Source organism: Sinohyriopsis cumingii, chromosome 17 (genome assembly GCF_028554795.1).
Source record: "Sinohyriopsis cumingii isolate HCF-2022 chromosome 17, ASM2855479v2, whole genome shotgun sequence".
NCBI classification, from domain to species: domain Eukaryota; kingdom Metazoa; phylum Mollusca; class Bivalvia; order Unionida; family Unionidae; genus Sinohyriopsis; species Sinohyriopsis cumingii.
Genome location: NC_142977.1, coordinates 10,355,414 through 10,369,602, shown reverse-complemented (window position 1 = coordinate 10,369,602; position 14,189 = coordinate 10,355,414). Strand labels below are relative to the sequence as shown.

Here is a 14,189-nt window from a genome sequence, read left to right as displayed (position 1 = left end):
GTTTAGTACGTAGAATTACCTTTCATGGTGTTCATTTACATTACAGGCGTATTTAAGTATTATGAAGAGAACTGTGTAGATTGTTAGCTTATGGTTAGAATTAATTTTGTAATTCGCTTTTCGGTTACTTCGTAGTAAACTAGTGCAATTATGCATGTGATATGTTAGAATTGCACATGCTTGAATTGTGAATTTAAAAAATGGTTGAAGTGTGTAAGATTAGTTAATATGGATGTATTGATGTATCAGAGCATGGATATTTGAATATTTATGTACTTTGTATGAGTTGTAATTGTAAAGAAATGCGTCTGATTGCTGTGATATTGTTTAGTATAATTGGATTAGATATATGAACTGATGTGACGCAATTTATTGAAGTATGTATGAGAAGTAATTGATACCCGTGCTTTTGTTACGACGTTGTTTTACCACACAAGGTCGTATGAGTATTTCGAAGAGAATGAATGCGTAACCAAAGAAATTTAATAGCCGTTATCTGATAATAGGCTGGGTGTAGTGTGAGGTGAGAGGGCTTAGGAAAATATTGTACCCTCCTTGTTTTCACAGGAAGCTTTTGGGGGGACAGAACTTCTGGTTCAGTTAAGTCCCGAGTCTCTAAGAGGGGAGACGGAAGTGAGACTAGCAGAGCAGTCGGAGTCGACAAGTCTAATCGGTGGAGAGAGTCGAGGAGGAGGACGAAAATGAGTCAAGGAATAGAAAGTGGAGAAGGAGGGGTAGTATAGAAAAGTCGAGGAGGAGAATGAATTTTGAGAAAGTCGGGAGGAAGAGGAGAAGGAATTGAAGGAATAGGACAGAAGAATACACAGATGAGTAGAATACAAGCACAGGTGGAAAGTTATCCCACACTACTAATCAAATGATGCAATAGGTTATCACAGGGTCGAGCGGAAAGAGAGTACTATGTTTTGTATTTTCAATCATTTAACCGTGGGCACTGCTGTCCGGGGTCTCGGAGCTTTACATCTATCGTTCACTAATTAAACTTCCAACCCAAATCGAGCCTGGGTGGGACTTCTGTAATAATTTAAATAGAATATTGGGAGCACCTTACCCCAACAATAACACCTACCACAATGGCAGCATAACAACCCGACAAGTCACACGTGTGCTTTCAATACCGCACCAGAGAGGCAGGTGCTGGTTGCAGTAATGAGTGTTCCAGACTCAAATCTATATAAAAAAAAAAAAAACTGAAATTCCAACAATAATGCAAGGTTTTCTTCAGTTTCAAGTAGGATAAACTCTGAAAAGATTCTTTTTACTAAAATCTAACTTTCGATATCAACTAATCCTGGCCAGCAAATTCATATATACTCTCTATTATGTCCACCGATTTCTAGACTGGTTCCCATTTTTCCATAGCATTAGTACTAGAAATGAGTACCACGAAAACATTTGTTCCGCGAAACTTTTTGCACCGCGGTCTACCGCGATATTTCTGAAGGTACCGCGAAATGCACCACATTATGTTCTGGGGCAAGGGTTTGATAATGCTTTGTTTAATTTCCGTCTGTCAATAGCTGAAAAAAAAACATCTTGCTCTGATTTACTGCAAAAAACACCATACAGCCATTTTGCAAAAGTTATTAATAATCTTGAGATAAAAAAAACTATTTTAACTAGAAAGAAAATACAACACACCCTGCCGCAAAATTAAATGGCAAGTACCTTATAGTAGCTAAATTTTCTATATGTATGTTAGTCGTAGTATTCATTACAAACTAAAAGCTGTAACTAGCGAGAGACGATTACGCTTATATTATAGCTAATACTGTGAAAGACATCGTGCTGACATTAGAGAGACTACTGGTTTAAAAAGGTGTTGATACAATTTGATAGCTACACCATAATAGGAAATGAAACTTTGAATGGGGTGCCAACACCCGGGAAAGATATTTATCAAAGAGGGCCAATGAAAAAAAAACTAACTCAACAATTTAAAAAATATTTATTGGACTTAAGAAATCATGTATAATTCAGATAGAAAACAATTGCGCTCGTGAAAGTCGAAGGATGATTCCAAGTCCTACAAGGATTTTATATATATATATATATATATATATATATATATATATATATATATATATATACTTAGTAGATTCACATACGTTAGTAATTTATATATATATATAGATATATATATATATATATATATATATATATATATATATATATATATATATATATATATATATATATATATATATATATATACTTAGTAGATTCACATACGTTAGTAATTAAGTAAAATATGATATGCTTTTTTGTTTTGTTTTTTATCCGAAATTATTCCCGAAAGTTGGATTTGACCTGAAAATGTTTCGCAACATTCCACGTATTAGCATGTGTAACACGTGTCAGACAGGTGATTAAAATAGCATAAATATGATAATCCGAATATGCATTAATTTTGGAACTATTTACTTATGAATAATGAAAACACGCAGTTCATATCAGTAAAGTCGTAAGAATATTCCTCGGAGATTTCCGTTCATTCCCTAATGACGGAAACTATAGACATACCGGTAAAATGAAAAAGTATTGTGGTACGTACCACTGGAAAAATACCGCGTAAAGCAGTATACCTGTAATATCATATACCTCTAGGTGGTACCGTTAGTCCTGGATGCCCGATACCAGTGGAAAATTTCAAGATGACGGAAGCAAATCAGTTATTTCCAGTTGTGTGGTCACCGGCATTTTCGTTTTGTTAGTCATAACTAAGTCAATTAAAGAAGTTCTGGGTGTATCAGTTAAAAAAGTGATTGTTTAAAATGTCACTATAGAATATTGTCAGTATTGTCATTTTCAGTCATTTTGTATTACTTGGGGGTGGGGTACGTTGAGAAATTGAGCAATGATATGCTCGCATTTTAACTGTCAGATATGCTTCCTTTGATTTCGTTTTGTCATTATTGTCTATTAAGGTTTAACATTTTATAATATGCATACGTTCCTGTCATGCATCATACCTGTTGTTGTTGGAACACATAATGGGGTCGGGGTTGGTGTGATTGTTGGTAATGCAATTGATACTTATTTATGCCATGCAATTTTTTGAGCTTTACGTTTTGCCATTTCGATTTTAAAGTTGCTTTTAACAATGTGATAGCCATTACTGGAGATCTGGATTGGTCAAGTATTAAAATTAATTGACATGAAGTAGATGTTCAGAGAATAGCGCTATCTCTTAAATCACTAATTCGATTTGAGACAGAAATAAGTCCTCAAAAATCAGATAGCCCGACGCCGGGGGCCCCACTAATTTCAGATCTCGTCTGTCGTGAACGTGTCCGTCGGGATTGTAAAACAAAAATAATCAAATTTGTTGGAGAAAACTTTAATGTGGAAATGTATTTGTCAAGATGTTGACATACCTGAGACAAAACCGCGCAATCTGATTAAAACGAGATAGCCACTGCCCTACATGAAGTGGATATATGATTTTAATCAAATTGTAACACGACACATCGTACTAAAAACGCGATTTTTACTTCCAAACCTCAGGGAAGTTCAGTCAGGGCTTGTGATGTTTTTAAAGTTACACATTCTTTGAGCACTGATTTGAAATTATTAGAATGTGTTGTTAACTGAGCCATGTTAACATGAGACAAAGAAATCTGCTTTGCTATGTTTACCGGTTCTCTTAAATAATGGAAATTTAAGAGAATTTTGTAAAGAATGGAAATTTAAGAGAATTTTTTAACATAACTCATTTTGGAACTTAATGTTATTTTCTTTTATAATTTTGTCAGACATTGATGATATTTTAATTTTGTCAGACATCGATGATATTAATGATATTTTGATTTTGTCAGACATTGATGATATTTTAATTTTGTCAGACATTGATGATATTTTAATTTTGTCAGACATCGATGATATTTTGATTTTGTCAGACATTGATGATATTTTAATTTTGTCAGAATTGATGATATTTTCATTTCGGGATAGATATTATTGGATATAAAGCAATTTTAACCGTTTTATGCAAGTTTGTAAACGGAAAACGGTATTTGTTGCAGATCGACTAGCAATAAACAAAATGCACCAATATAGTTACAACTCTCTGAAACACAAATATACACACGTTCCTCGTAGTACAAACTTACAGACTGCTGTCAAATAAGTTACAGCATACATGTAACAACTGAAGCAAGTCGGGATGCACATACTTAAGGTGTACTTTTTAAAGAAGTGTCCGCATTGTAATCTCCTGCCTATTGATAACTGAATTTAAGGGTTGTCTGTGAACTAATAGAACTAATGTGCCAATACAAGAGTACTCATCGCAGCTCTGGTAATTTTTAAAGACGTATATCTAGTGTCTAACGCCTACTTCACTGGCAAGAATATTACTCGTTGTTAAAATATTAAGCTTGTCTTTATGGAACTACCGGTAAATATATGTAGCCCACCCACCCACCCCCCCCAAAAAAACACAACAAACTGATGGCTATCAACTCATCATTCCTGCCAAATGGAGTATTTTATTATCATAGTCATAATTAGTTTTCTATTTCAAAGTTATTAAAATCAAATTACTTGAATCAATTGCACAGGTGACAAATCACCCATATAAACACAGACATCATGAAAAAATAATATACCAACATATACCAACTCAAATAAACATTGTTCCTACTAAGTGTACATATAAGGCTTCTAAATTCTTTTCATGGGATTGTCTCTTCTGGGTGTATCATATAGGAAGTAAATGTTTTTAGAACTAAAGAGGTGTTGGATGTTTTAAGCATTTGTATTCCCTTTTTCACTGCATTTATACGTATTAATTCTTGCCAGCAAATATTCTGACCAAACATTCTTCTCCAAAGTTGCATAAATAGGTATCTATTGTAGTACCACTCTAATTCTACCGATCATATTCATTATCTATTGTAGTACCACTCTAATTCTACCGGCAAACCCCGTTATCTATCGTATTACCACTCTAATTCTACCGGCAAACCCCGTTATCTGTTTCGTTAATGCATTTTAAAATACAAGTATGCCCAAATGACACGAACATCAGTTTATTATAAAATGTCGAACCTTAATGTAAAACAACAGTAAAGATGTAAAATAACCTTAATGTAAAATAACGGTACAGCACAATCGATCAAGCTTTCATTCAAAGCTTTCATTCAAATACGAAGATCAGTTTATTACAATATCTTGAACCTTAATGTAAAATAACGGAAAAGCACAGTCGATCAAGCTTTCATTCAAATACGAAGATCAGTTTATTACAATATGTTGAACCTTAATGTAAAATAACGGAAACGCACAATCGATCAAGCTTTCATTCAAAGCTTTCACTCAAACCCGAAGATCAGTTTATTATAAAATGTTGAACCTTAATGTAAAATAACAGTAAAGCACAATCGATCAAGCTTTCATACATATACGGTATCTCTGACACGCAAAAAGCAGTCATTCGACTTCGCAGTCTCTCACAGTACACCCCTCCCCCAATTCACACATAATGGTTGAAAATGACAGTACTGCATGGTAACACAACTGGAAATAACTGATTTAACGCTATTTCTACATTGCAAAACTCATTTTTGTATTACTTCCGCCATCTTGAATTTCTACAGTAGCAGCTGCTTAATCAACGGTGCGTGCCTGAAGTCGTGTGCGGAGCATCACTGGAGACTCGGGTGCCAGGATATGTCCTTGCGGGTAATCGGAAGAAATTGGACCTTTTCTTTAAATAACGGATAGAAACAGCATGTATACAAAACGGAAGTTGAACTAAAAACCATGTACCATTTTGCCCCCAAAATATGTAAAAAGTTGCACAAGCAAAGCGAGTTTTTTGCGACTATTCATTGACTAAGTTCAGTTTTTCTTTATCCCAATGCACTGGTTATATCAGCCCGAGTTCAAACTTCTTGAAAACTGGTGAAACTACATTCATTCTAGTAACTGGTAATAAAGATCATGTATGCCAGTTATGATCACTAAAGTTGAGCAAACAGTTAGTAAAGCTAACCAAAGGATCATGCGTAGTGAAGCCTTATTAACAAAACAGGCAGATAAAACAATATTGCATAAATCAAGTTCTTCGTCAAGCTAAAATATTATACAATCAGAAAGGTTATATTTTACAAATGACGTACATTTGTTTGTACAATCATCATACGGTATAGATTGATGGATTTAGTGGTTGCTATGAGGTTTCGAAATGTTTTTATAATGGAATGAACTACCGTGAGGAGGCCATTTTAAAACATTTTTGGGGGACATGTGGTAGCTAGAAAAGGAATTAGATTTCGGCCTGGAATTAGCACGATGTACCACCTTGGCTAGTAAACGACCTTTATGTCTGACAAAATGAAGTTATTAAGATGTAATATGCTGACCAGTTTTAACTAAACTTGGAGTTACATTTATTTAGCTAGTGTTATGGGAACAAAGAGCAGGTTAATTTGACTTCGACACCAGTCAACCTGTGCACGGTAAAGTTAGCTAGTTTTCGTTGCAGTAGCAGTCTTAGCGAGGTGCGAAAGGTGCGATCGTATTTTTTCAATGAATTTTCATAAAATGTCTTCAGTGGTATAGAGATTAAATTTTGGGCGTCCTGCATTTTTCCAGGAGTATTTCACAGAAATTCTTTAGCGATACAGAAATTAGATTTTGGGGGGTCCATTGTCCTCGTTTCGTACCGGGCCCGCACAGCCCTAAAACCGCCGATGTTCATTGACTTCCATGTTTATCTGTGGTTTTATTGTGTGCTACAAATCTCCACGCTGTTTTAGGTTGTAGCATTTCAATCTATTATATCTTTCTGGACTTTTTCATGACAGAGACCGCTCCGGTGGCCTAGTGGTTAGATCGTTGGCTCGGATGCGGGAGGTCGTGGGTTCGATCCCTGGCCAAGTCATACCACATACTTACAAAAATGGTACTAACAGCTGCCTTGCTTGGCGTTCAGCATTAAGAGGTTAGTGTTAGGACTGGTCGACCTGGTGTCAGGATAATGTGACTGGGTGGGACATTATGCTACACGTATGCGGCATGATTCCCCAGTGCTAGACATCACTATAAAATGCCACACTGCAGACATTGTAGCGATATGACTGCAAAATTGTTAAAGCTACGTTAAAAAGCCAAACTTCATGACAGAAAAAAACAGAAAGATTTTCTGTTTGCTCGTGCTTGACTTTCGATGATTCTTATCTCCATTCTATTTTTCATAAGCTAAAGATTGCATCAATATCCCTTGACTTATATATGCGATATGCAATGGTCATATGTTTGATATTTCCCGATTTCTATCGAGTTTAAATTACAGAAAATTTCAAGCATGGGTTGCATGCAATCCAGCTCTTATTACGTTGCTATTTTCTTCAGTTAAATGGTTTTACACAAAACCATACTTTGGACCTGCAAAGGTGGGAATGTAAAAGATACAAGCTCTTAGCAAAAGTTGTAACTGTATTGTTACACGCAAGGGGCCGAGGGAATCAAACACATGCATGTCATGTTTTCCCCTATTTCCAAGGACCTCAAGACAACAGTCGCTGTTAACCGAAAAGTTCTTTACCGCGCAGATACTACAGTAATATTTCTCTAATCATCTAATGACCACAAAGCACGAAACTCGAATAATTCATATTTGCATGGTTTTTCTTCTTTCACATTTGTATGATTCCTCAATAAGCCTTTCTGGGTTGAATGTAAGTACTTCACGCCATGCAATACAAAACTAGACCCAATCAGCCAATACAAAGAAGTGTTCCTTTCTCAAATTATTAAACACTTATACCTAAAAAATATTCTGACACTTCCATATGTTAAGAAATTAGGGAGGTTCCATTTAATGAACTAGTCCATGGTGTCATAAAGTTTAGTGAATGATGTACATTATTTCGTCTGCTCTTAAAAATTAGCTAATTATTCGAGTTGAGAAATATCTTCCCAACACTGACTCTTTATAATCAACAAATAATCGCTAACTCTAAAAAGCTATAAACAGAGACAAAAGTACAAGCTTCACACACCCTATTTGTATTGCAGTATTGAACACATATAGAGACTATACTGCAAACAAGAATCAGTCAACCACGTATCGCATAGTCTGATTCTGATAAAATAATAGCATTATGATTGATCTACAGAAATACTGAGTACATATTTTAAGAATAATTGTTCAGTTGACGACATCAATTTTCTCAAATGCTGAAGTCTCACCGCCGATGGTTCGAGCAAGCCTCGCTTCCGGGCGACAGACAGTTATGGGAGATCTGGTCCTCTCATTTTCTGCACCGGAAGTACTTTTAGACGTTTCAGAAATAGGAATTATAGGTAATCGCATCAGCAGGGATCTTGAATTTTGCAGAAATGCTAGTCTCTGGTGACGTCTCCATTTTGCTCTTCTGTTTGAAAACCAAACCTAAAAAAGATTATTATGCAGGAGTCATGACAGATTGGCAGTTATCACAGTATGGCAGTTATGAAAAGCTGGCAGTTACCACGAGCTGACCGTTATGACAGACGGGCTGTTTTCGAGAATAATGCAGAGCTCAAGATAGTCAGATTTTCATTTATTTTAAACTTTGTCCAAATCGTTTGCAAAGACAAACCTTTTCTCATAATTCCACTTCCTAAGGTGTTAAAATGACGATCAGTTACATTAAAATTTGAAAGGCTGTTTGGTTTATTTAAATTCTGGTTTCAGAGAGTATATTCATATAACAGTTTGAAGGCTGTAGAAACCGGGGACAAGATAAGAAGAAAAACCTGAACTGTGATCTTCGCGAAAAGAAAATAGCTAACTTCTGTTAATATTAGTAATGGTAGTAAATTGTAGTGATCATTTTTATTTGAATTTTCGTACATGTATAGGTTGTATTTTAAAATTTTAAGAACGTAAAATTGCATAGGATCTACAAATAGATGCTTACGTATGTGTTTACAGTTAGTAATAATAAAATTATCAGTAAATATGTTGACAAGTTTCCGGCTGTTTCCCATCGGACAGGTCGGTCAGGATGGTTCTTAGAAGAATTGAATTATTTCCTACGGGGTGGGTTAGATCATGTGAGTTGTTTTACGACGATGGAATTTGCAAATTGTCACGTAGGAGTAGTGACAATAGGCGTGTTTTACCCTTTCGTGTAAGTAGCAAGGACTGGACAATTTTCTCATTGTTATTTCTTGTGTTCTAGTTGTAACATCAAGTCTGTAGACGTATTTTTTATTATATTTTTATATTGTTTGAGAAGAAACATTTGTTTGGATTATTAAGTGGAAATAGAAGATGCTCATTGGACTATAAGTGTGTTCTGGGACTAATGTGAATTATTCAAAGGAGTTCTGGAAAATGCCATTTTGACACGTCAGGACTGTTGTTCTCCAAATTTTATAATCTAAAAATTCCAACCGTTTAAGGAAATAAAATTAAAATAATCACCAAGGAGACTCGTACGTGCGCCTGTCTGTTCAAGCGTGGATGACATTTGTGCATTTTGAAAAAAATATATCCTTCCTAGATATAACTCATGTTATTTCAAGAAAAATATAATGAACATTAATAGAAATGCAACAGTCTAAATCAATAATAAAAGAACCTTAAGAAGTTATAATATTTTTTCTCTCGTTGTCGTTCAACCTCCATTACTTGTAATGATTAAAGCTGTAAATAATAAACATAGTTTCCTTATTCTTCAAGCGAGATAAATTGCAATAAAAATCTTTATACACAGCGATACACTTTCGCACAATGAAATAATACAAAATAGAGTATAAGGTAATACTGGAAAAATAATGAAGTTCTGAAACAGGCAAAGGACATTCATTTGAAAACTGGGAACAGCGCAAGTTAGTGAAAAAATAAAAGATGTAAAAACAATTGATCAAATATTAATATAATTTCTTTTTAAGATAGTGAGATATCGATCTTGCTTGCGGAATATGAGCAGTCTCTCACATTTTCTTGATCTACATCTGCCATCTTTATTGACTGAACTATCCGGAAGTGAGTTGCACCGAGACGCCCTCTGTTGTTTTCAAAGGGAGATAATAACAGTGAAATGGTCTATAATCGTGGATCTGAAATGTATACGGAACTTTTCATTCTTTTGGAGATTAATAGAACTTTTTCATGATTGTTTTGAATTCAGTGAATAATACTGTAAGTTACTCTTAAATTTTCAGTTTTTGAACTTTGATAATTAAATTGTTTTTATTAAGTTTTACAACACTTGTTGGTTTTGAATCTTTCTGTTACTTAGTCTATGACCATAGAGTCGTAATACCAAGTTGATCCATATCGCTCGTTTCTAGCGTGCCTCACCAGTAGTTAGCCGACATTTTCTAATATGGGACGATTGTATTAAAGCTTTGCGTCCTTAGTTACCTCTTAGAAACAGTCTCCAAGCTAACTCGGGAAGCAACAAGTACAAAAAGAAAAGGCTTTGCAAAATGACACTGATGAACTAAATTTGATCTATATTAGTACAGTCAATTTTTTTTTAAAAATCCGAGTAACGTAAATAAATAAAGGCGCTACAAAATGTGGTTTTGTGTAGTGTGGTGTACAGTACGATAACGTTTAGTGTGGTGTTCCATGGTGTAGCGTCGAGTTATCAGTTGTGGTGTTGTGCAGTAGAGCTGACCTGAACTCTAGCCTCTGATAGTGACGTTTTGCTGGCGAGCTCCTCGCGTATGTTAACACCGGGATAGTGGTTGTGCTCGAACTCGCGTTCCAGTACCTCAAGCTGATACTGTGTGAACGTAGTCCGATTCCTGCGCATTTTGGGCACGTCTTCTGTCGTGTTGGAGGGTGGGATTAGAACAGGTGTTGATGAGGCTAAAACAAAAAGAATATTTAAACCGTTAGAAATCTATCTATCTATCTATCTATCTATCTATCTATCTATCTATCTACCTACCTACCTAACTACCTGTCTGTCTGTCTGTCTGTATGTATGTATGTATGTCTGTCTGTCTAACTGTTTACACGCATACTTGTGTACGTAGATAAATCATCAAATAAAACATACCAAACACACAAAAGAGAAAGTATATAGAGCAAACTGAAGGATAGATAGGCAGGCATACAGTCAAACAGACATAAAGACAGACAGACAGTCAGACATACAAGCCAACAAATGATGTTAAATCTGAACAAAAATAGGGAAATAAATTCTTTTAAAATCCAGAAAATATATCATATCATGGAGAATTAAATTATACATGAAGTCTTATCGAGGTTTTAAACAAAATAGTTGTACATAATATTGAGACCGCTTCGGTGGCCTAAGTAGTTAGAGCATCCACCTCGGATGCGGAGGTCGCGGGGGTCGAACCCCGGCCGAGTCATACCAAAGACTTTTAAAGATGGTACTAACAGCTGCCTCGCTTGGCGCTCAGCATTAAGTTGTTAGAGTTAGAAATGGTCGGAAAATGTGACTGGGTGCGACATGATGCTATATGTCTGCGCATAAACTCACACACACACACACATTATTGACCTCTGCGGACTTCTTCTTGATATATGTTTTCTCTCGTCTCTCTCGTCTTCTCAGTAGTTTCCTGACTTCGAAGTCTGTCTAATGTAGGTGTCAAATACCAGAGGTGAGGGTATAAAGACAGCATTGACCCAGAAGCAAGTTTCGAATAATCCGCGGCTGCTCTTTCCGCAGCTCTGTTCCGTAATATACGGTTTATGGAACTGACGCTAGGCACGTTGCTGTTACTGCAAACTCCTGAAAACAATGAAACAAATTAGTAAATCGATGAATGTGACAAATTCACTTGTAATTGTTAAATTGCAAACGTGTGTTAAATTGCCATTACCATTCTTAAAGTGTAAAAATTTATAGAGTAAGCGTTGGTTCCTAGTACGGATTTATTAGAATAAACCTGATGGTGACATACCTACAGTGGGTTCGAGAGGCATTGTGGACTGTGTCTTTAACTCTGATTACAATCAGATCTTCACTGTCCTACGTGAAGATCTGACAGCGACCGACACGAGTCATGTTCTGGTGACCTGTTATTACCATAGTCGCTAATTTTATCAGATAATCAGAAGTTCTATATCTTGACGTCTGGAGACTGAGCAGTATGGCTGAAGAGGGACGCTCTACAGATATTATGAATTTATGCGAGAGTCACGTGTGTAAGGCAAAGTTATTGGCATTTGCAACATGCACAATGGAGAGAATGTTGGCATACCTCTAATTTACTCTCATGTACTGCGGTTGAAATTTCTTTGGATACTGTATTTTTGGAAATTGTACATGATTTAAGCACACAGCTAAATAAATGTACCGCTCCCTTGTTCTCAATAAATCAGAATGAATTAATCAAACTTGCACTATCTTTAGCAGTTATTACGATAGGAAAAACGAATTTCGCCAGACAACACCAGCTTCTGACAGTGCAATGAATAAATTACACAATGTATAAAACATAAAAAAGGTTATCAGCTCTTTTCTTTTTAATATTTACCTCTGAAGTCCAGAAAGTGAAATTGACCATGCGGAGCTGGCATATATTTGGTCGATACACATCCGAAGTAAAGCCAAGCTGTATACTCTATAACCCATTTTACACCCATCAATCATACATCAAAAGATCAAACTAAAAGTTCTTTTAACAAAACATAAGATATACAGGGTCTTTTTTAAAATAGCTATTGTAACAGTGAGAAAAATCGGGGAAATTGTTTAATTAAATACTAATTTAACTAAACGTGTTTTTTTATTAAACAAATTTAAAAAAAAAAAAGTATTGCTTACCTTCAGTTAACAGTTTGTCTCGAATTTCCCAGGCGAAAATTGTTGGATTTTCTATCTTGTAGTTCTCAATTTTTGTTACGACGCTAGGTGTCGCCACTTTTGGTTTGCTGCCACCAATTGAACTACGCCTATGCTGCATCACGGGATCGTATAATTTACCTACAACATGAACCGATTTGTGAGATTTTAAATCTACAGCAATCTACAGCAAACCAATTTCATAACCTTGGGTTCATTGGTGCATGATGCCGATACGAGTAATTTAATGGAGAACTTTCGATAAAATGTAGTCTTTGATTAATCCTGTTGGCAGAACACTGATAAATTATATTGTTAGCCACGTGACGTGATAATCATTGCGCACATAGTCCAGTTCTCAGTTTTCATGTGGCCTTATAGCTACTAAGTTTGGTGTATACTTACCATTGATGTTGAACGATGCACGCAGCTATCTTCCTTTAAATGAAAATCTTAGAATTTTAAAAGTTCAGAACGATTATTGCCAATTGGTCAATTAGTTGAATCTGCAAACTTCACTTATTCAGCACGAGCTGTTTCTTATTTGTTGCCTATTTAAAATTCCCATAGGTCACTAGTCTATCTTATCCCGAGCAGCGTGTAACCGTTATGCCAAGCTTGTCTGACTTGGTGCCCTATGGTTAGACACCTAACCATTTTACGCTACATAACACATATAAATTCGTTGTTGAAAATCTTCCTTTTTATACGATTTGCGTGAAATTTTCTCTATAAGGAGGATAAAATTCTCGAATTAATTGGTAATATTTTTAAAGGAAAGCTTTATTTATTTATGTTATAGAAAATTCAATGCGATATAAGGTGAGGTAAGAGTGACTGTTATTTCAGCGATTCGTCCCTTATACAATGTTGACGTAGTCAAAGTAAAAAAAATTGTCAAGTTTGATTAGATAAATTTAAGTACTAACCCCATAATCTGTCAGGACTGACATTGGCAGAAATGGAACAGTGTGGACTGCATAACTGGTTGGGTGAATAAGGCAGGAACGACATGGTCGTGAAATTCGCTTGTGCTACGTCAAGAAACCGGGATGGATTATTAATACTTCTTGCATGGTTCATTTGTCAGCGTTATCAAGCTTTCTCTATAATAATAATAATAATAATAATAATAATAATAATAATAATAATAAAAAGAAGAAGAAGAAGAAGAATAACATAAACATCATCATCATAAAAAGAAGGAGAAAAGAAGATGATAATGACGATGAGGACAATGATCTTGAAGATAATGATGGTATCTCTGTTACTATTGCAACTATAACTGATGACAATAATAATAATAATAAAAGAAGAAGAAGACGACAAAGAAGGAGTATGGAAGGAAGGAGGAAGGTGTTGCTAATAAGGGCAACGTCGATGGTGGCTGCAGAG

The 14,189-nt window shown here is 35.5% G+C and overlaps 1 pseudogene; it reads right to left on the bottom strand.

Annotated features, from left to right (window-relative positions):
• Positions 1-8,179: 8,179 nt before the first annotated feature.
• Positions 8,180-13,808, bottom strand: LOC149777734 (paired box protein Pax-6-like; annotated as a pseudogene).
• Between the last annotated feature and the right edge of the window lie 381 nt (positions 13,809-14,189).